This window comes from Phascolarctos cinereus, unplaced genomic scaffold, assembly GCF_003287225.1.
Source record: "Phascolarctos cinereus isolate Bilbo 61053 unplaced genomic scaffold, phaCin_HiC Scaffold_9;HRSCAF=440, whole genome shotgun sequence".
NCBI classification, from domain to species: Eukaryota; Metazoa; Chordata; class Mammalia; order Diprotodontia; family Phascolarctidae; genus Phascolarctos; species Phascolarctos cinereus.
In genome coordinates, this window is record NW_027556402.1 from 136,853,626 (window position 1) to 136,877,133 (window position 23,508).

The window sequence follows — 23,508 nt, forward strand, 5'->3', positions numbered from 1 at the left end:
TGTCCCTGACACAGACTATGGTCAAGCTGACAGTGCTTAGATGTACTTATTAGCTAAGATCCATTTGAGGCACTTTTACCTCAAGTAAAACAAATGTACCATGATGGATAATGCAGAAAAAGAGCATCCTCCACCATTAGTACACATTCCATTAGAGATTTCCTTGAAAACCAAAAAAAAATAAGCCAGGTTTAAACAGTTTCAAAATGCACACAAATAAATTGACTTGATGTTGAGCCACGTACAGCACTGAGACTTCCGCTTCTAGGAGCCAAGATAGCAGAACAGAAAGTAAGTCATTCTCAACCTCCCTCATTGACCTCTGAAAACCCAGAAAACATTGACGCGGGAAAAACCCTGAGCCAGCAAAAAGAGAGAGAATATAGAGGTCTTGTACCCCAGGCAGCTTGGGGGATTAACAGGAAAGGCCTTTCTCACTCTAAGGGAAAGGGAGTAGCATAGGATTGCCGGTGTCGCAGAAAGGCAGTGCAAGCCCCACCTAAGCTTGCCAAAGGGATGTCCTGAGACCTAGATGGAACAGTCAAGTGCCAACACTCATACGGGAAGGGGAACTGGTACACACCAGTTTGGAAAATGACCATCGTTGAAAGCACAGTCAACCTCCAACAGCAAAATCACCCAGTGCCTCAACACAACTCTGGGAAGCACAACTCTAGAAGGAAAGTGGTAGGCTAACAGAAATCCACTAGCAGTGAAACATCCCTCTGCAAGGCTCATGCAACCAGGAGCCAAAATTCAAGTCCAAAGCCCTGGTGAGCAGGAAAGGAAGCTTGGGTAAGTGCCCCTTTTGCTTCAGCAGGAGAACTAAACAGTTTTGCTTTATTTTTGTTTGTTTGTTTGTTTTGTAAAATGTTAGAAAACTGACAAACACCATGAACAAAAACAGAAATGGAAAATGACCATAGATTCCTATTTTTTGGGAAAAGGAAGATCAAGGCACACTCTGTATGTTTGCTTCTGTTTCAAATATGTTTCTGGTAAACAACATATTGTAGACATATGGTTTTTATTCTATTCTTCTATCCACTTCTGTTTTATGGGAGAGTTCATCCCATTCACATTCACAGTTACGATTACTATCTGTCTCTTTCTCTCTATCCTATTCACCCCTCCCCAATTTATGCTCTTCTTTCTCCTTTTCTCCCTTTTCCTCCTCACTAGGGTTTTGCTTTTGATCACCACTTGCCTCAATCTGCCACCCCTTTTATCAGCCACCTCCATTTTCTTTCCCCTTTCCCTTAGTATTTCTTACCTCCCTTCTATCCCCCCTTCCTCTTTCTTTCCCCTTTCTCCTCCTACTACTTATTTTGACTCAATATGTTATTCCCTCCTTGAGCCAAATGCAATGAGAATAAAGTTCAAACAATGCTCATCCCCCTCCCTTCTTTCCATCTACTGTAATATATGTGTATATGTATACATATATTGAACAAATAGAAAAGGAAGTCCAAAAGCTCACTGAAGAAAATACTTCCTTAAAATAAGAACAGGTTAATTGGAAGCTACTGACTTTATGAGAAATCAAGACATTGTAAAACAAAACCAAAAGAATGAAATAATAGAAGACAATGTGAATTATCTCATTGGAAAAACAACTGACCTATAAAATAGATCCAGGAGGGATAACTTAAAAATTATTGGGCTATCTGAAAGTCATGATAAAAAAACAAGAGACTCTTAGACATCATCTCTTAATAAATTATCAAGAAAAACTTCCCTAATATTCCAGAACTAGAGGGTAAAATAGAAATGGAAAGAATCCATCAATCACCTCCTGAAAGAGATCTCCAAAGGAAAACTCCTAGGAATATTGTAGCCAAATTCCAGAATTCCCAGGTGAAGGAGAAAATATTTCAAGCAGTCAGAAAGAAACAATCCAAGCATTATAGAAACACAATCAGGATAACACAGGATTTAACAGCTTCAGGGCCAGAGGGCTCGAAATAGAATATTCTGGAGGGCAAAGGAGATAGGATTACAGCCAAGAATCACCTACCCAGCAAAACTGAGTATAAACCTTCAGGTGGGAAAATGGATGTTCAGTGAAATAGAGGACTTTCAAGTATTCTTGGTGAAAAGACCAGAGCTGAACAGAAAATTTAACTTTCAAATACAAGGCTCAAGTGAAACATGAAGAGGTAAACAGGAAAGAGAAATTATAAGGGACTTATTAAACTTGAGCTGTTATGTTCCTGCATGGAAAGATGATATTTGTAACTCATGAGACCTTTGTCAGTATTAGGGTAGTTGGAGGGAATAAATTATATGCATATGTGTGTGTGTGTGTGTGTGTGTGTGGATAGATAGATAGATAGATAGATAGATAGATAGATAGATAGATGGCACAGAGTGAGTTGAAAATGAAGGGGTCATATGTGGAGAATAAAATTAAGGGGTGAGAGAGCATTATACTGGGAGAAGGAGAAAGGGAGAGGTAGAAGGAGATAGCATAAAACAGAGAAGAAAAGGATTTTACAGTGGATTAGAAGGGAGGGAGGTGAGAGGGAATGAATGAATCTTATTCTCATAGGATTTTGCTTAAGGAGGGAATAACATACAAACTCAATTGGGTATAGAAATCTATCTTACCCTACAGGAAAATGGGAGGGGGAAGGGGACAAGAGAGCAGAGGGGTGATAGAAAGGAGGGCAGATCAGGGTAAGGGGTAATCAGAAGCAAACACTTCTAAGGAGGGACAGGGTCAAAAGAGAGAATAGAATAAATAGGGAGCAGGATAGGATGAAGGGAAATTTAGTGAATTTTCCACAGCATGAGTACTATAGAAGTGTTTTGCACGACTACATATATATATATATATATATATATATATAACCTGTATCAAATTTCTTGCCTTCTCAATGAGGGTAGGTGGGGAGTGAGAAAAGGAGAAAATTTGGAATACAAAGTTTTAAAAACAAATGTCATAAAAAAATTGTTTTCACATGCAACTGGGAAATAAGATATGCAGTCAGTAGATTATAGAAATCTATCCAGCCCTACAGGAAAATTGAAGAGGAAGGGGACAAGAGAAGGGGGGGAGAGATAGAAGGGAGGGAAGATGAGGGGAAAGGGTATTCAGAATGCATGCCATTTTAGGGTTGGGAGAGGAATGAGGTGGGGAGAAAATTTGTAACTCAAAATATTGTGGCAATGAATGTTGAAAACTAAAAATAAATTAATTAAATAAAAAAAAACTCTTTGGCTTCCAAAAAAAAAACACTATTTTTATCATCACATCAAAGTCAACCTAAACCCATCACATCTGTCTATGTATATCCCTTCTATATGTTGTAATAAAGAAATGGTTCTCAAGAGTTATAAGTATTATCTTCCTATGTAGGGATGTAAACAGTCTGGTATTATTGAATGTTTGCTTGATTGTTTTTCCCTTTTCTGTTTACCTTTTTATGCCTCTCTTGAGTTTTGTATCTGAAGATCATATTTTCCATTGAGCTCTGGTCTTTCTTTCAGGAAAGTCTGGAAGTCACCTATTTCATTGAATATCTATCTCCTCCCCTGAAAGATTGTGCTCAATTTTGCTGGATACTTGATCCTTCTTTGTAATTCAATCTCCTTTGCCTTAGGGAATATCATACTCTTTTAATGTGGAAGTTGCAAGGTTTTGTGTAATCCTGACTGTGGTTCCATAACATCTGAGTTATTTCTTTCTGGCTACTTGCAAGATTTTCTCCTTAACCTGATAATTCTGGAATTTGGCTACAACATTCCTTAGCGTTTTCAATTTGGCATCTCTTTTGGGAGATGATCTGTGGATTCTTTCAGTGACCATTTTAACCTCTAGTTCTGGGGCCCCAGAGCAGTTTTCCTTGATGATTTCCTGAAGATGCTGCCCATGCTCTTTTTTTTCATCATGGCTTTCAGGTAGACCAATAATTCTTAAGTTATTTCACCTGGATCTATTTTCCAGGTCAGTTGTTTTTCCAATGAGGAATTTTATTTTTTCTTCTATTTTTTCATTCTTTTTATTTTGCTTGACTGATTCTTGATGTCTCATAAAGTCATTAGCTTCCAATTGCCCAATTCCAATTTTTAATGAATTGTTTTCTTTAGTTGCCTTTTATACGGTCTTTTTTTTTTTTAATGTTGTTTCTTGCTTATATTGTTTACCATTTTTCTGGATTTTAAAGTTCATCTCTGTTTCTGGGACACAGGGGGCACTGTCCCAGGCTCTTTGTGCTGTGAACTAGGGGCCTGGTTACTGGTGTACTGAGGTGAGGATTACCACTGGCTTGTTGGGACGCCTCCCTTCCACTACTGGTCTGCTTTAGCCACAGCAAGAGGGACCTTTCCCGTTAATCCCCCTAGCCTCACAAGCTAAAAGGCTACTATATCTAGTCTTTCTACTGACTCTACTATTTCAGGATTTTTCCTGAGGCAGCATTCTCTGGGTTTTTCAAGGTCAATAAGGGAGGGTAAGAGTGAGTTACTCTTTACTCCACCATCTTGGCTCCCAGAAGTCTAAACAGGTGACTTCCAAACATTCAGTCTGTGGGCTAATAGCTCCAGCAGCAGCACTGCAGCTGCTGGCACGGCTACTGCTGCTGATTCAATCACTCCCAAGGCCTGTTCCTGGTTTGCTGGTACAGTGGTTGTATTGTTATGCCCTGCAGCTGTACTCTGGACTGAGCTTCTCTCTCAGTTCCAGCAGATCCTTCCAGCTGACCTTCTAAGTTGCCCCTGGTGCCTGTGGGCTGAGAAGACTGGAACCCACCACTGCCGCTGGTGATTCAGTCCCTCTGAAGGCTACTTTGGCTTTGCTTGGGCCATGTTTGCTGCTGTGCCCTGTGCGCTAGACACTCCTCTCAGGCTGGTGCAACAGACCTTTCCTGTCAACCTTCCAGGTTGTCTTGGGCTGGAAACCTACCACACTCTGTCTCTTTGTGGTTCTGCCACTCTAGAACATGTTCAGAGTCACTTTTTAGAGTCATTTGAAGCAATTTGGGTGAGAGCTCAGGCAAGTCCTTGCTTTCACTCTGCCGTCTTGGCTCCCTTTCTACAATTATTTTTTTTGAGGCAATTGTGGTTAAGTGACTTCCCCAGAATCACATAGCTAGTGAGTTCTGCAATATTCTCGACAAATAATCCTGCCACATTAGTCTGAAGACTCCCAGTGCAGGGAACCATCACATACTGAGGAAGCTCATTCTCCTTTCAGATAGTATCAGATAGTATTGCTATGTTTGTGTTTGTGTTTGCCTTGAAAACTAAGTTGAAAGATACCTTGTCAATTCCTGCTACATATTATTCATTATTCTCTCCGATGGGGGCAAGCAAAGAAAGAAAGGAAAGAAGGAAGGAAATAGGAATTTATTAATCTCACACTGTATGTTAACCACTGTGTTACATACTTTATAAATACCTTTCCATTTAATCCTCACTAAAACTTTGGGAAGGAGATATTATTATTATCTCTATTTTCCGGCTGAAGAAATTGAGAGAGAAAGATGTTAAATAACTTCTCTAGGATCACACAACTGATAAACTTCTGAAGCCAAATTTTAACTCAGGTCTTTCTGACTCCAGGCTCAGTGTTCATCTACTGTACCACTCAGCTGCCAATGACAATTCCTCTTTCACATTACAAGTATTCAATATTTAAGCATAATGATCATACTCACCACTCTCCAATACCATCTTCTTTTCTCAAGACTATGTCTCTTTAATCTTTGCCAATTTTTATATAACAAAATATTGCATCACTTTGTCATTCAGATTGATTACCAAACTTATTACATATATTTCTGTTTGTTAACAAACTACCTAAGCTGTAGTACTAAGAACTGGATGAAACCAGTTGTTGTCTGACTAAGACAGAGTACAACAGAACTATTACCTTCCTGATTATAAATATTATGCTTCTATTAGTTTCTGGGCTGTCAGAACCTTGTGGACTAGATTTGAGTTTGTGAGTTGGTGGTAAATCTACAAGTGGCCTTTAAAGAGAAGAAAAGAAGTAATGCAAAGCCAGAAAAGTACAGTGACAGTGATGTGTGATTTGATCATGACTCTATGAACAAAACTTTGAATAACCAAAATTTCCAGTGACCCAAAATGTAATGGAAAAATACTTTGTGGGTGTGAGTAGGCTGCAACTTATTAACAAACTTGATATGCAAGCAAAAATGACAGAAGAATTATCATGCATTTAATAAAAGCTTGGGAAAATAAAATTTGGTGCACAAGATAACAGCCTAATTACTTCACTGATATTCACAGAGGTTTACAGACTATTGGGTAGATCTCCTATAAAGGATTTAATCATATAGAATGACAAAGTGGCAATGGGTTTCAATGAGTAAAACTGGAGGGAGTATTTGATAATGATTTCATCAAAGATCCAGCAATTATTGAAATTTTGATACTGATAAATGTCTCCAGGCAACCAAATTTGGCCATAATTTCCACAAGCCCTTACAACTAACAGTAGCAAAGGCCTTGGTCAGACCAATGAACATTGTGTGCAGATCTCTGCTCTACTACTGACATTTTTCCTGGAGTTTTGTGGCAGTTTCACAATGATATGCTTGCAAAAGTTCCAGATAATGGATGATGCTTTCACACTTTTCCAGTCACCAACGGAGTGAAGCAAAGCTGTGTGCTTGCTCTCATGGTTTTTAGCATGTTATTTTCAGCAATATGCCCACATGCCTTTAAGGAGGAGGAAAATGGCATCAAGGTTAGCTACCACGCTGCCAGTAAATTATTTAACTTGAAAAGTCTACAAGCCAAGGCTAAAGTAGCAGATAGCACATTATTTTTTGTTCGTAGATGATCTTGCATTCATTGTAGCATCTGAGGCCAAGATGCAACAAAGTATGAATCAATTGTCTGCTACTTGTGCTAATTTTGGCCTAACTATTAACACCAAAAAAATGGAGATTTTCCACCAGCTAGCACCACACTATGCATATGTGGAACTGCTCGTTAGAGCAAATGAAGAAATATTGAATGCTATGGATAAGTTCATTTACTTTGGCAGTATACTTTCCAGGAACGTACACATAAATGATGCTCTTGATGCACACATTGCCAGATTTAGCTCAGTGTTTGGGAGGCTCTGAAGGAAATTGTGGGAGAGAAGAGGTATTAGGCTGCCTACCAGACTGAAGGTCTATAGAGCCATTGTGCTTATTTCATTGTTGTATGTCCATAAAACCTGGACAGTATGTCAGCATCATTCCAGGAAACTGAATTACGTCTATTTGAATTGTTTTAGAAAGATTCTGAAAATCACCCAGCAAGAGGAAATAACTGTACACTGAGATTCATTCTCAAGCTAAGTTGCTAAGCATTCAAACTCTACTGCAGAGAGTACAATTCCAAAGGCCTGGCCACATTTTTAGAATACCAAACATACATTTGCTTAAAAGACTATTTTACAGAAAACTCACATGAGGCAAGTGCTCACACAGCAGTTAGAAAAAGAGATACAAAGACTCTCTAAAGGACTTGCTAAAAATTTGGGAAATCAATTACGTGACATTGGAGACACTTGTAAAGGACCACCCAGCATTGCATGTCTGTATCAGAGAAATTACTGTGCTCTATGATTGAAGCAGAATTGCAGTAGCTCAAAAGAAACATGAAATGCACAAACTTAGAGGCATTTCCACCTCAAATGTTCATATTCACTATTTGTGCTCAACCTGTGGTAGTCTTCTAAACTCATATTGTTCTGATCAGCCACAGTCAGACACACTGTACCTTAAGTCCAACATAGTGATGTCATTTTGATCCTCTTTGAGAATAAAGGACCACAACCATTGAAATATTGATTTTAGCTGCACTGGAAAGTTTCTAAAACAAAGTCTTTCCCATAGAGTATTGGTACTTGAAGTTTTATTCCATCCAAATTGTATTCATTACATCCCTTTAGCTTATGGCTATGATCCTTGATCAGGTTGTGACAGTCTCTAAATTTAAGCTGTAATTGTCCATTTACAAGTGATTTAAAAGAAGGTTTTGTAAAAGAGAAAGACTGAGTGAGAAGTGACAAAGGACAAGATCAAAGAATTTGGAGGGATTCCAGAATGCCAGGGACAGTCATGGTACAATAGATAAGAGGGTTAACTCTAGAGACAGAAAGTCTGAGTTCAAATGCCATCTCTAATGCTTACTACCTGTGATCATGGACAAGCCATTTAACCCCCTCTGACCTCCATGTTCTCATCTGTAGATGGGTATGGACAACATATTCTTTGAGGTTGCTTCTAAAATTAAATCTATGATTCTATGATCGTATCAATAGAATTCGAAACATGCTGAAGCAAACTAAGTTTACCAGAGTTACACTCTGATTATGATGACTTTTTAAAACTATAAATGCTATAAATCATTTAATTTACAAAATCCCAAAGAAGTGGTTTTCCATTCTCCCTTTGGATACCTGCAATGACAGAAAATACACTAATTCCCAAGATTGCCCATTTCATTTTTAAATAGCTTTCATCATCAGGAAGCTATTATTCACCCTGAATATGTAGTCTGTTTCATTTAGGCCAAATGGCTCTTAAGGGTCTTAGGTACTCTGGAGTTTTAAGAACAATCTGGGCAGCAACTGGAAGTCACCTTTCCAAAGTTATTTACCTTTTCTTCTTTTTTTGGCATTCAGAACACTGAGTCTTCATCAGTAAAAATTCTTCTATACCACTCTGTTTTGATCAAAAGTCAGACTTTCATTTATTTTGTAAATTCTTTACAATCACAAGCAACATATTTCTAGATAATACAGGTTTTCATTATTTTTTTCTTTCTCCTTCCTCCTATTAACAGAACACAGTGCTATCTTCCTATGCCTAGCTAAATATTCCTAGAGTACCCACAAAGTCTTTACATGTCTAAAATTTAATGTTAAATTTTGATAGACCTATTTTATAACTACTATTAGCTTAGTTGTCTGTATATGCAAATGGCACTTCTTCAAGGTGATTGTTAATCCATCAAAGGAGAACTTATCAAAGGAAATTCTCTACTCCCCATAAGGCTGACCACAATGAGATCTAATCATGAATCAACAGTCACTTTAAATATCTGTAATTTCCTTAATGTCTGTGCTTCCTTCATTTTATGTAAGTCACAATCCACTAAACTTTAGAAGACTGGGTTAGAAGTTGTTATAGCTGGAAAAAAAAAGTGGCTAACTTTCTGTGCTTAGTTATGTGACATACACAAATGTCACCGGATTCATATATATATATATATATATATATATATACTTTCCACCTGATAGAACTTTTGAGAACTTGTACTTTACTCTCCCTTTAAGAACCCAATTTCCTAGGGATAATCAAAACAAAGAAAAATGTAAACCAACTTCCCTAATAAATATTGATGTAAAAATTTTAAATAAAATGCAATAAATATGTGGACAAATTACACAAATGTAAAAGAAAATGTACAGGAAAAAGATCATTTCTAATTAATAAATGGTCAAAGGATATAAACATGCAGTTTTCAGAGACAGAAATCAAATCTATCAACAGATAAAAAGAAAATGCTCAAAATTACTAATAATTAAAGAAATGCAAATTAAAACAACTCTGAAGTATCACTTCACACTCATCAAATTGACTAATATGACAAAAAAGGAAAATGAGAAGTGTTGGAGTAGATATAGGAAAACAGCTACATTTGGTCAAACTGTGAAAGTGGTCCAAACATTCTGAAATGTAATTTGGAATTGTGCCAAAAGGCTATTAAACTGTGCATACCCTTTGACCCAGAAATCCTACTACTAAGGGTGTATTCCAAGGAAATTAAAGAAACAGGAAAAAGACTCATATATCCCAAAATATCTTTGTGGTGGCAAATAATTAGAAACCAAAGGGAGGCCTATCAATTGGGAAATGACTAAATAAGCTGTAGTACATACATGTGATGGAATACTTTTGTGCTTTAATTAATTCTGAAGAAAATAGTTTCAGAAAACCTAGGAAGACATGTATAAATTGATATCAAATGAAGGGAACAGAACCATGAGAACAATCTATACATTAAAAGCAATATTGCAAACTTTGAAATACTTAATAGTGCTAATCAACATAATGGTCCACTATAATTTCAAATGACTTATGAGAAAACATGCTATCCACTTCCAGAGAGAGGATTGATGGACTAAAAGTATAGACTGAAGTATGGGGGTTTTTTCCTTTTTTTTTTTGGAGTGGGCAGCTGGGGAGAGAATGACTAATGTGGAAATTTGCTTTGTGGGACTATAATATTTATAACAGGTCTTGTTTTTACTGCCTTCTCATTGAGTAGGAGTGGGGATAGCAGGAGGAAGAAAGTTTAACATTAAAAAAAAAAAAGGCTCCTGGTGGCTTACAAAGGAAGGAAGAAAGAATCCAATGTCCTAACTATGTTTCAAAAATGCACTTTAGTGAAGGAGTTGCTCCAAATATGCTTATAGTTTGTTTTGTAATACTAAAAAAGCGTACATTTTAATAGCTGCTTGTAGTTTACAAAACTCCCCCTTTAAAAAGCTCTAAATGCTTCACTATTAAACAAACCCAAACTACTTGGCCTGCCATCCAAGGCCCTATTTCTAATTCTAGTCATATTTCATCCTACTTCCATTCTCTAACTACCTGTTGGCTAAAATAGAATACTCAACTTTGTCTGAGTTTTTTGTCTTTGCTCATATTGCCTTTTAAATCTGGAGTTATTCTTCCTGCCATCTCTACATGTTAAAATATTATCCACCCTTCAAGGCTCAGTGGAAGTGTTACCTTATCTGTATTTAGTGCAACCATTACCATCCCTACTTTAAGGACGAGGAAACTGAAAAGTCGTAGATATTGAAACATCCACCCTAACATGGCTATCAAAACTGAGATTTAACTCAAGACTTTTGGACCACAAGTCTAATTCTAATTTCACATCACACACACACACACACACACACACACACACACACACACACACACAGAGGAGTAATGTAAACAGTTTAGAGTTTTATCCAAAGTTTCTTCCCTTAGGACAAAAGTCTTTCCTTACCTCAAATTTCAGCTTCATGTTTTGAAACCTATACTCATTGTTCCTCATTCTTTTCTCTGAGGTCAACTGTAACAAGTCTATTCTTCTTCCATGCATTAATCCTTCAAATATGAGAATATAGCTAATATTTCCTTAACCACAAGCTTTCTGTTCTCCAGACTAAGCAATCCCAGGTTCTTTAACTCATCCTCACCACTCTGTTTCCTTTCTCTTATCACGCTCCAAGATATTGGTGAGGTTTTTTTCTAAAATATGACATCTAGATCTAAACAAAATACTACAAATATAGTATCACCAATATATGATATAAAGCAACTCTTACAACTCTGGTTTACTAATTCAGCCTAAGATTGCCCCAGTATTGTTGTTAGCTATATTCCATGGTTGAGTTATATGAGGTTGCAGTCAACTAAAACTTGGTGATCTTTTCTTAAGATATCTGATTTCTCTTCATAACTCCCATATCTTCTACTTGTGAAATTGATTTTTTTTTAAACTCAGGTATAGGACATTACATTTATTCCTATTAAAGGTTATATTACTAGATTTGGTTCAATGTTCCAGCTTCCCAAGTTCCTTTGCAACCTTATCATTGTGTTTGAATACTCACTGCCTGACACGATACTTTGCACATAATAGAAGCTTAATTACAGCTTGTTACTGAATTATTGAACAACCTTCACCCTCATTAATACTAGAGCAAAAAAATAAAAAGACCACCTTGCTTTTCATCCCACAGTTTTATTCTCATGCTTTAAGCACTTGTGTGCAGAAGTATTTTTCATCAAATCCAGATACCTCACACACAATTCTAAAGCTTTCTGTCAATCTATTTCTTCCTGCCATCTCTATATCATATCACAAATTTCTTTCCTGTCCCATCTTTACAATTCATCTTCTTCTAATCAGCTTTAATTTATAAACTGTTAAATCATGGCAGTCACTGTCCCACTCATTATTTTTAATCCTTGTATACTATCCTTCTCTTAGTTAAGACCAAATAGATGTCATGAAAGCCATCCTTATATATGAAATAACTTTTCTCCTCTATATTTTAAATGCAATATCTTATGGCAGCGTTGAAAAATCAGTCTTTTTTAAAAATAATATATTATTTCTCCATTTACATATTAAAACATTTTAACATTTTTCAAAGTTTTGCATTCCAAATTCTATTCCTCCCTCTCTCCCTGCCTCCCCGCCCCGAGATGGTAAGCAAGCTGATATAGGTTATACGTGTGTAATCAGGTAAATCATTTCCATATCAGTTATTTTGAATAAGGAGACTTGAACAGGAAAAAAGAAGGAAAGAAGGAAGGAAGGAAGGAAGGAAGGAAGGAAGGAAGGAAGGAAGGAAGGAAGGAAGGAAGGAAGGAAGGAAGGAAGGAAGGAAGGAAGGAAAAGAAAGAAAAACAAAAACAAAAAATAATGTACTTCCATCTGTATTCAGATAATATCAGTTCTTTCTCTGAGGTGGGTAACATGCTTCATCATGAGTCCTTTGGGATTGCCTGGGATCATACCATGTTGAGAATAGCTGAGTCATTCATAGTTTTTCATTGTGCTGTTATGGTGTACATCATTTTTCTGCTTCTGCCTATTTCACTTTTCATCAGTTCGTGTAAGTCTTTCCAAGTGTTTTTCTGAAATCATCCAGCTTGTCATTTCTTATAGCAAAATAATATTCCATCACAATCATAGAAGACAACTTGTTCAGTCATTCCGAAGTGATGGGCATCCCCTCAATTTCCAATTCTTAAGTGCCACAAAAAGAGCTGTTATAAATATTTTTGTACAAATAGGTCCTTTTCCTTTAAAAACAAACAAACAAACCTCTGTGTGATATGGGCCTAATTTACCTGGAGTACCAACTCTGTACACAAAGATAAGGGCAAAATAAGTACACGACTTAGACGCAAAGGTTGATACCACAAGCAAATTAGGAGATCATAGAATAGTTTACCTGTCATGGATAAGGGAAGAATTTAAGACCATACAAGATAAAGAGAGCATTAAAAAATGTAAAATAGATAATTTTGCTATATAAAATTAAGAATCTTGCACAATCAAAACCAATACATCAAAATTATAAGGAAAACAGAAAAATGGGGAATTTTTTTGCAGGAAGTGTCTCTGATAAAGGCCTCATTTCTCAAATATATTGAGAACTGAGCCAAATTTATAGAAATATAAATCATTTCCCCAATTAATAAATGGTCAAAAGATATGAACAGGCAGTTTTCAGACAAATAAATCAAAGATGTCTATAGTCATAAAAAAAAAATCTTCTAAATCACTATTGATAAGAGTAATAAAAATTGAAATAGCTTTGAGGTACCACCTCACACTTATAAGACTGGATGATATGAAAGAATAGGTTAGAGGGGATGTGGGAAAAATGGGACACCAATGCACTGTGGGTGGAGATGTGAACTCTGTTCTGGAGAACAATTTGGAACTATGTCCAAGGGGCTATAAAACTGCACATACCCTTTGATCCAACAAAGCGTAAGTCTTAAAAAGGCAAAACAGTCTTTCCACAGACCAGGATCCAATACTGGCTTGCACTCTGCCCCTCCTCATGATGATCTCATAGAAACCTTAGATTCTTTCAAGGTTCAACTTAGATAGCTCCTCTTTTTTGATCACCTTTAATGTTAATATACTCTATCTACTCAAATTAGCTTGCATTAGTGTAAATGTAGTATCCCCAGGTAGGTGGCATAGTATCATTTAAAACTTTATCTCCCTTCTCCATGAATAAAATGCACTTCTTTATCTCTGCCTCATAGAGGCAGAAGTCCTCATAGAGGACTTCTCTTCCTTTAATAGGAAGAGAAAGCATTACCTTTATGAGGCCTTTCCATATCCCTCCAATTGCTGGTACACTTCTTCCCAAACTACTTTGTATTTATTTATTATATATAATGTTTGCATTTTTTTAACTTCTGTTAAGAAATAACCTTGTTAAATATATTTCTGCTATATATGTGTGCATACATGCCTGTATGTATTTATTGTCTCCCCAGTAGACTGTTAGCACATTGTGAATAGGGAATGTTGTTGTTTTTGTTGTTGTCATTGTTGTTTTACTTGTCTTCCTTGTACCTGGTACAGAAACTGTTCTATAGTGGATGTTTTATAAATACTAACTATTGATTAATTATATTCACATGCACATTGGTGCAATATATGTATTCATAGTCATTTAAGCTTTTAACTAAGATTCTTGGAGTATTCAGAGGAAAAAAAGTATAATAGAGCCGGAGGTTTTCTAATAATGCTGAGAATTGCGCTACTCTGGTTCTGGATATCAAGAAAGAAAAAAAAATAGTAATGTCTACTTCTAATCTAACCAATAAATCTATCATTAGCAAACAACTCATCATTGGAACACTCACTCTAATGTAAAGATGCTGAGAGATATGTGCTTTTTTTTCTCTTCCTGTCACTTTTCGGTCCCAATGTTCATTTATTTCTGGGAAGCCACATTTATAACATCAACCTAGAAAATTTACATTTTTTCAGACATCTCTGAAGAATTCAAGATGACCTGAGGTGAATAGAGTGTGCTCCACTTTGTACTTAGGAAAATAAATGGAGGCTTATACAAGTACAACATAGGATAAGTAGAACCCTAAATATCTTCGAAAAATGGATCAGGAATTCCTTAGATAAGGATAAACAGAGAGTTAATAAAATTCCTTCTCTATCTGGTGCTGAACTCATCATTCATTTTAGCTGCTTCTGTATACACATTCTATTTGGTCCTTCTAAGGGAAGAAGCCTTAATAAATAAGTTTACAGAAAGGTCAAATGTGTGATTGAAGCAAAGGAGAGATTGAGCCAAAGTGTTCTAGGAGAGAAAGAGAGAGAATTTGTCAGTTTAAAAGGCATTGAGTAGTAGCCCTCTTTTTAATAACTTCAAAATTCATAAAATGCATTTATAATGACATTGTAAATAGGTAAGAATTGATAAGGGTCTGAACTAGGGGAGTGTTTGTATGAGTAGAACTAGAGGAGTGGTTGTGTGAGTAAGGCAGTAGATGTTAGAGATGTTGTATAGGCAGAATTAATAAAGCTTGACAACTCATTAGATAAGTGGAAATGAGGGATAAGGAAAAATCAAGGATTACTCTTAGGTTGTAAACCTGAATGCCTGGAAGGAAAAAGCGTCTTCAATAGAGAAAATAAAATTTTGAACTTGTGGCACACTATAAAGTATTCCACTTTAGACAGATGGAGCTTTAGAAGCATGAGGGCCAGCCAGATGGCATGTCCACTGGGGAGTGGGAATAGAGTTCAAGAGACTGATTAGGACTCTGTGTGTGTGTGTGTGTGTGTGTGTGTGTGTGTATTTGTGTACTCTGATCATGAAACTGATTAGAACTGTGTGTATGTATATATGTATGTATGTGTGTGTATATATATATATGCATATCTGTATGTATACACACATAGATCTCTAAATGTAGATAGATGTAAAAAATGATAATAAAGGTCAAAAGTAGAATTTGAATCCATGTCTTTTGTGAATACTCTTTTTTCAAAGTCATATTGCCTTCGTAAGCATTATTTTCAATTGTAATTCCCTCTCACCTGCTGTGTTCTGTATGTTTTAATTTACCCATCCTTGCCAACTTCAGATGGTCATTGAGGTTGGAGAGAAGAGAAAAACAGCTAAAGGCTTAGGAGCCACTGATAGTGGAAGGACAATCAGAAATGAATATAAATAAAGTCTTGAAATTATGAAATCAATGGGAAAATATGATTTTTAAAATGATTTATGGACATTTCAGGAATACATAATTAAAAAAAGAAAATCACAGAGAAGCTAAAAATGCTCAGAAAAATACTTATGGAGAAAAATTAGGTTTTCTGTGAAAATGTCCCTTGTGGCTTTAAATTTTCTCCATGTCTTCCTCTGAAAATTAACTTGGCTGATACAAATATGAACTGCCTACTCTGTCAGAATATTGTGCGGTTTACAATTCAATGTTTTTACTTTGAATTCTTAGGATGAAAGGTGTTATTATAAAAATATAAAGATTCTATGTTATTATTTTACCTTGAGGAAGTTTAAATGGAAAAGATGAAAAACTAATCAAATCCACTCCTCCTCAGATAAAGAGACTCCCAAAAGCAAACCAAGGTTAACCACTTGACAAATACTTTCCTATTACTGTAATTCAAAATGGGGAAAAAGTTATTATATTAAATTGCATTGACCAATAATCTGATAACTAGTAGATTGAATTTCTTGCTGAATAGGTCCTCACTACATAATGAAAGCCTATAGAGAATGTCTGGATACTCTTGAGTAATTGAGTCATTGTCCCTTGATCACTGAATAAATCATTCTTTTCCATTAATGAAAGGGCTAATTTCAGGTTATATAACATAAGATATTCTAACTATGCACTTTAATGAGATGATGGCATAATTCCATTCCATTTTTTAAAAATTACATACTTATACATATACACATTCATACAAATAAATGTTTCAGCATTTTAGCCACAGGTCAACATGAGCACGTTAGAAGCAAAAATGGCATTTGTGTTTGACCACGCATTCAAGGTTCCCATCTCTCTCTCTAATTAATTAAATTTACATTTCTATGGGGTCAAATCTATCAAAAACCCAAATTGGGTCACAAAGAGTTAGACACAATTGAAACAAAAGAACAACAGCAACTACCAAATCATCATTTAAGTCTAGGGAGAAGGAAGGGGAAGATAGCTGACTGTTCAATTGTGGAGACACAATTTTCACCTGATTCACAACTCCCCTAATATTTTAGTTATCACACTGATTTCTGAATACTTCCAATATCGACCACCACAACTCCCCCCACATTCTTATTTTTTTCTGCAAGAACTTGATGCATTAAACATTTCTAGTATATAAAGGAGCAGAGGGTAAGAAGATCTACGTAATAATTACTGTGGACCTAATCTGGGGAGGAATGGAAGTTTTCATATCAAAAGTTGCCAGTGGGGGGGCAGAGCCAAGATTGCTTAGTAAAATCAGTGACTTGTTTGAGCTCTCCCACAAACCCCTCCAAATACCTGTAAAAAATGGCTCTAAACAAATTCTAAAGAAGCAGAACCCACAAAAAGACAGAGTGAAGCAAATTTTCAGCCTGACAACTTGGTTAGTTGATTGGTAAGGTGTATTATGCTAGTCAGGGAGAGGAATGCAGTTCAGCGTGGGCCCACAGACAAAACAGGCCTCAGCAAACCTGGATCAGGCTTCAGAGAACTGAATCACAAATAGCTGTGGTGGTTTCCAGACTTCTCAACCCACAAACACCAAAGACAATTTAGTAGGTAAGTAGGAAAAGTCTATGACTTCAGTGAGAAAGAAGGTTGGTCCCAGCCCCAGCCCTCACATATGGCCACAGGGTGGCAGCTGCTTCTAGAGCTTATGGCCCACAGACTGAGGGGTAATCAAATGGCTGATCAGAAAGGGATTGCAAGGATCTTTTTGCTGGTGCTGAGACAGGATTCTCTTGCGTTGTCGATTCTTGGATCTGGGTCACAGTTCTGGGTGGCAGTCTTGGGGCAAGCAGTAGTGCTTGTGTGGTGGAGCCTGTAGTGGTAGTAAAGAGAAAATCCTCCTCCCAGTTCCAAGGAAGAAAAGAGTGCTTGTGGTCACTCAAAGACCAGAGCACAGGACAGGAAAGGAGTAAACACCTTGCCCTTGATCATAGCACCCTGGAAGAACAGAAAATTTACAGGTCCCTAGAAGAATCTCTGCAAAAGCTGCACAAAACCCCTGAAGCTTGGGGCAGTACATTCTCTACACTGGAAGCAGACTGCTGCCTTACCAAAGAGTTTAAAACTCAAGATATTGGCTAGGATCATGAGCAAACTGCATACACAAAAAAGTCAGACCATAAAATCTTTCTTTAGTGACAAAGAAGATCAAAACATACAACCAGAAGAAAACAACAAAGTCAAAACTCCTACATTCAAAGCCTTGAAGAAAAATATGAATCAGTCTCAGGCTGTGGAAGAGCTCAAAAAGAATTTTGAGAAGCAAGTAAGAGAAGTAGAAGAAAATCTAGGAAGAAGAAATGAGAGTGATGCAAGAAAATCATGAAAAACAAGTCAACAGCTTGCTAAAAGAGACATAAAAATACTAAAGAAAATAACAGCTTATAAAATAGCAAATGGCAAATGGCAAAAGAGGTCCCAAAAGCCAATAAGGAGAAGAATGCCTTAGAAAGCAAAATTGACCAAATGGAAAAAGAAGTCCAAAAGCTCACTGAAGAAAATACTTCCTTAAAAATGAAAATGGAGTAATTTGGAGTTAGTGACTTTATGAGAAATCAAGACACAGTAAAATAAGACCAAAAGAATGAAAAAAAATGAAAACAATGTGAAATATCTTATAGGAAAAACAACTGACCTGGAAAATAGATACAGGAGAGGGGATTTAAAACTTATTGGACTCTCTGAAAACCATGATCAAAAAAAGAATCTAGACATCATCTTTCAAGAAATTATCAAGGAAAACTGCCCTGATATATTAGAACCAGAGGGCAAAATAGAAATTGAAAGAATCTACTGATCACCTCCTGAAAGAGATTCCCCAAGGGAAACTCCTAGGAATATTGTAGCCAAATACCAGAGTTCCCAGGTCAAGGAGAAAATATTGAAAGCAACCAGAAACAATTCAAGTATTGTGGAAACACAATCAGGAAAACACAAGATTTGACCGTTTCTACATTAAGGGACCAGAGGGCTTGGAATAGAATATTCTGTAGGGCAAAGGAGATAGGATCAAAAATAAGATTCACCTACACAGCAAAACTGATGGAAATTCAGTGAAATAGAGGATTTTCAAGCATTTTTACTGAAAACAACAGAGCTGAATAGAAAATTTGACTTTCAAATACAAGACTCAAGAGATACATGAAGAGGTAAACAGGAAAGAGAAGTCATAAGGGAGTTATTACATTTTAACTGTTTACACTCCTGCATGGAAAGATGATATTTGTAACTCATTAGACCTTTGTAAGTAGTAGGGTGGTTGGAGGGAAAAAAGTGCATGTATGTATGTATGCATGTATTTACGTATATGTATGTATGTGTATGTATATATATGCGTGTACATGTTTATGTAGATAGATAAATGGCAACGGGTGAGTTGAAGTTGAAGAGGTCATATCTGGAGAATAAAAGTAAGAGGTGAGAGAGGATTACACTGTGAGAAGGAGAAGGTGAGAGGTAGAATGGGGTAAACTATCTCACATAAAACAGACAAGAAAAGGCTTTTAAAGTGGAGGGGAAACAAGGGAAGGTGAGAGAGAATGGGGGAATCTTATTCTCATAGGATTTGGCTTAAGGAGGGAATACCATACACACTCAATTGGGTATGTAAATATATTTTACCCTACAGAAAAAGTGGGAGGGGGGACATGAGAGGAAGGGGCTGATAGAGGGGAGGGCAGATTGGGGTAGGGGGTTATCAGAAGCAAACACTTCTAAGGATGGACAAGGTCAAAAGAGAAAATAGAATAAATGGGAGGAGTGGGATAGGATTAAGGGAAATGTAGTTAGTTTTTCACAACATGACTACTATAGAAGTGTTTTGTATGACTACACATGTATAACCTGTATTGAGTTGCTTGTCTTCTCAATGACGGTGTCTGGAGAGAGAGGAAGGGAGAAAATTTGGAACCCAAAGTTTTAAAAGCAAATGTTAAAAAAAATTATTTTCACATGCAACTGGGAAATAAGATATATAGGCAATAGGATGTAGAAATCGATCCTGCCCTACAGGAAAATTGAAGGGGAAGGAGATAAGAGAAGAGGAAGAGAGATAGAAGGGAGGGCAGGTTAGGGGATGGTGTATTCAGAAGGCATGCTGTCTTGGGGTGGGTGGAGAAACAAGATAGGGAGAAAATTTGGAACTCAAAATCTTGTGGAAGTGAATTTTGAAAATTAAAATGAATTAATTTTTTAAAAAGTTGCCAGTGTCAATTTCTAGGCCATGTAAAACATAAAAAAGTAACCTGACTATAAATTAAATTAAACTTCCCGACAAATTTCTTCATCCCTTCAATTTTACTTTTTATCAAAAACTTAGATTGATTTACCATTTTACACAATAATATACACATTGAAAGGACTAAATAAACTCTTATTTGAAAGGAATTATCCATTCTTGCCCTCTAAGAATATATGCCTAAGAAACTGGATTTGCTAAGTTATGTACTGTAACAGATGGTGACATAGCCTATTCTCATGAAATTTCTCAGAGATTTGAAGTTTAAACTTCTCTGGGAAAGCAGTCAGAGCAAAATGAATACTTTATTGAAGCAGTTGGAGTTCTTAATAGAGATGCAGGGCTGAACTTCCTATGTGATTCTGCCAATTTGATGAATTTAATAAATATTTATTGAATGGCTTTTACTTGGAACTCATACTAGATCTTGAGACTTCAATCATGGTCTCTGACTAGTAAATGTAAGCTTTGATCAGTAGTTTACCCCTTAATTCTTTAAATGTGGTTTACCACTATTTTTTTTCAGTTGCTAAAATTTTTAAAATTCTTTGGAAATGCATTGGTGCTAAATCCTTCTAAAGTATCCAGTATTGGAAAGAGATATGGAATAATTCAGATGGAAATGGTATCAGTTCTCAGCTATTTTCAAATTTGATCCTAAAAGTTCCCTTTCTGTCCATTTCAGGTTCCTTTTTTCTAAAATTTTAAAATAACATTATACTATTTATTGAAATGAGATGGCTCATTTCCACCAAAACTAAGTGAACAGTAGATCATTTCCTTCTTACTTTACTTCAAGAGGACCTCAGATCAAATTGCCTTTCTTTCACATGCTAATTGTATGATTATTCCCTTCACCATAGAGAACTTGAAGAGGTGGGGAACCTAAGGACTTGAGGCCACATGTGGCCTTCTACTTTGGGTACAGCCTTTAGACTGGGTCCAAGTTTTACAGAACAAATCCTTTTATTAAGGGGATTTGTTCTTTGAAGTTTGGATTTACTCAAAGGTCCACTCTTAGGGATGTAGTGGTTTATATGTGGTCTTGAGGTTCCCACCCCTGCAAAATTGATAAAGGAGGGGCACAGATGCAAATTCTGTTTCTGATACACTAATAAGTGGACAAGTCTTTACCTTTTGATGACCAAGGCAATTCTCTAAGATTATAAGTGATAAGACTGACTTGATTTTCTCAATGGTTTGTGGCAATTTCTAGAATGGAAGCAATTCTCTATACCTGTGACATAAGTCCAAAGTTAGGAGAAAGAAAAATATTTCCTTCTTCATAAACAGCAAACTTCTTATACCTTAGTATGAGATATTCAAGAGTGGATTTAAAAAAAAAATCATTAGTTAGTGATCTTCTTGTTATACCTTAACTTAGAAATGACTTTGGGGGCTCAAAGGTTAAATACCAGCAGAGTCCAAGCTCTGGCTGGTCAAACTAAATTGGAAAGTCTTCAGATGTGCTTGCAGTAGCAAACAATCTGTTATCAGTAAACAAACCTAGTTAAATTACTTCCAGTTTTCCAAGATAGCAAACCATGAACCAAAGACCTAACATTCAAATATATCTAAGATGGTAAGAAATATGGCATGCACTAGTCATATATTTCATAACCATAAACTTTTGTATTCTGTAGATAATTAAGAGGCTCACATTTGTCCTTATAATTTTTGCTCAGAACAAATTATAATGCTGCAATCAGCTCAGAGAAGTGTACTCTTGGGACCTAGTTGAGCAGAATCTCTACTGTATTTTAATATAAAAGTATAAAACCATATTTGTTGAAGGAGTGGAGGAGGAATATGGTTTACAAGCTTGTTCTTGAACTCTTTTGTGCCCTGTGATATATTATAAGACATTAAATATATAGATGGAGAAAAACAAGAGTGGGGAGAGAAAGGTGAGAAAAAAAGGGAAATGGGAAATGTTAAAAGAGTTAAACCTCTCCCTTTGAATATACTACTTTGAGTAAGCCCAGTTCCTAAATTCTTAGTATCTAGTGCTCTTTGGCTCATGTCTATCTTTTCTTTAGAATAAACTTCCTAATTGCTAGGCTTCCCATATATGAGCATATTCACTCTAAATCATGGAGTATCCCTTTTGTATCTGAGTCATGGAAAACATTTCCATTTCTCCTCTGTCTTTCTGTCTGTCTGGTCTGAAGCTGGGTGGGTCAGTAATGCCATAATGAACCATTTTGGCAGGTCAGAGTTGTCTTACAGAGGAACATCCACACTACAGCTATTCTTGGGCTCCTAAAAAAATAACCTTTGTGGCTTGCTCTTCCCAAGAATGATATTCATGAACACTTACTGGTGCATTTCCTATTAGCAAATTAGCTGCTTAATTAATCGTAACCATAACATTTGCTGAAAATGAAAAGTAACACATAATAGTTACAAAATATCTTAACCACAAACCTCAGTAACATTCTCCCACTAAAATATATAGTGTCTGTGGGGAGAACAGTTACACACTTAAATAATGAGGGCAGTAAAGTAAACATGCATGGAACACATATGGACAGAGCAAGTCAGAGGTCTTGAAGTATGTGCTCTTTTTGTCTCAGGAACTTTCCTTAAAAGTTTCATATCTTCTATGTTAAATAGATGTTTCCACTCCTGAAGTGATCTATTCCACTCTGTTTGACTAACATCTCACTGGGCAGAATATCTCAGCTACACTAGTAGATCCAGTGAGCTGATTCTCTGTTTTTCATAGTTTCAAGAAAACCTTTTATTCAGCTAGACTTAGTACTTTACAGAAACTACTTCTAGGTAATACTGCTATACCTCTCTTATCAACTCACTATCACTCTTTTGACATCAGCTCTTTTACACCTTTTCATCCTTCCTCAAACCTCCCATGGCTCCCCCCTGCCTCGACTATCTCAGCTGAGAACCTTGTCTTCTATTTCACAGAACACTGAGGCTATGTACCATAAACTCTTCTCCTCTCTTCCCAATCTCCTATCACTCAGATGTCTTCTGTCACTTTCTCCTCCTTCACCCCTGTCTCACATGATGAAATGGCCTCACTCCATACAAATATTAACCAACATTCTTGTTCAAGTGATTCTATTCCATCTCATCTCCTCCAAAAGATTGCCCTCTTTATCATACCAATACTTCCTCTTATTTTCAATCTCTCCCTCTACACTGGTTCATTTCCTATTGTCTACAAACATGCCCATATCTCCCCATCCTGAAAACGCCCTTATTTGTCCCTTTCTTTCCAGTTAATTATTGTCTTATACCACTCCTATACCTTTGTAGCTAACTTCCTCGAAAATGCTGTCTACAATATTTGCCTCCACTCTGTCTTTTCACTCGCTTCTTAACCTCTTACAAAATGGTTTCTAACCTTAGCATTCTACCCTCATCATTCTGCTCTCTCCAAAGTTACTAAAGATCTCTTAGCTGCCAAATCCAATGGCCTTTTCTCAG

General features: G+C 36.5%; 1 long non-coding RNA gene across 2 annotated transcripts in view; it reads left to right on the forward strand.

The window, feature by feature from the left end:
* The first annotated feature begins 381 nt into the window (after positions 1 to 381).
* The window catches only part of LOC110217424 (uncharacterized), a 97,742-nt gene continuing 74,615 nt past the window's right edge, over positions 382 to 23,508 (forward strand). For both annotated transcript variants that reach the window (XR_002327042.2, XR_013483862.1), the window contains exon 1: positions 382 to 795. This is a non-coding gene — a long non-coding RNA (uncharacterized LOC110217424). The remainder of the gene's footprint in view (positions 796 to 23,508) is intronic.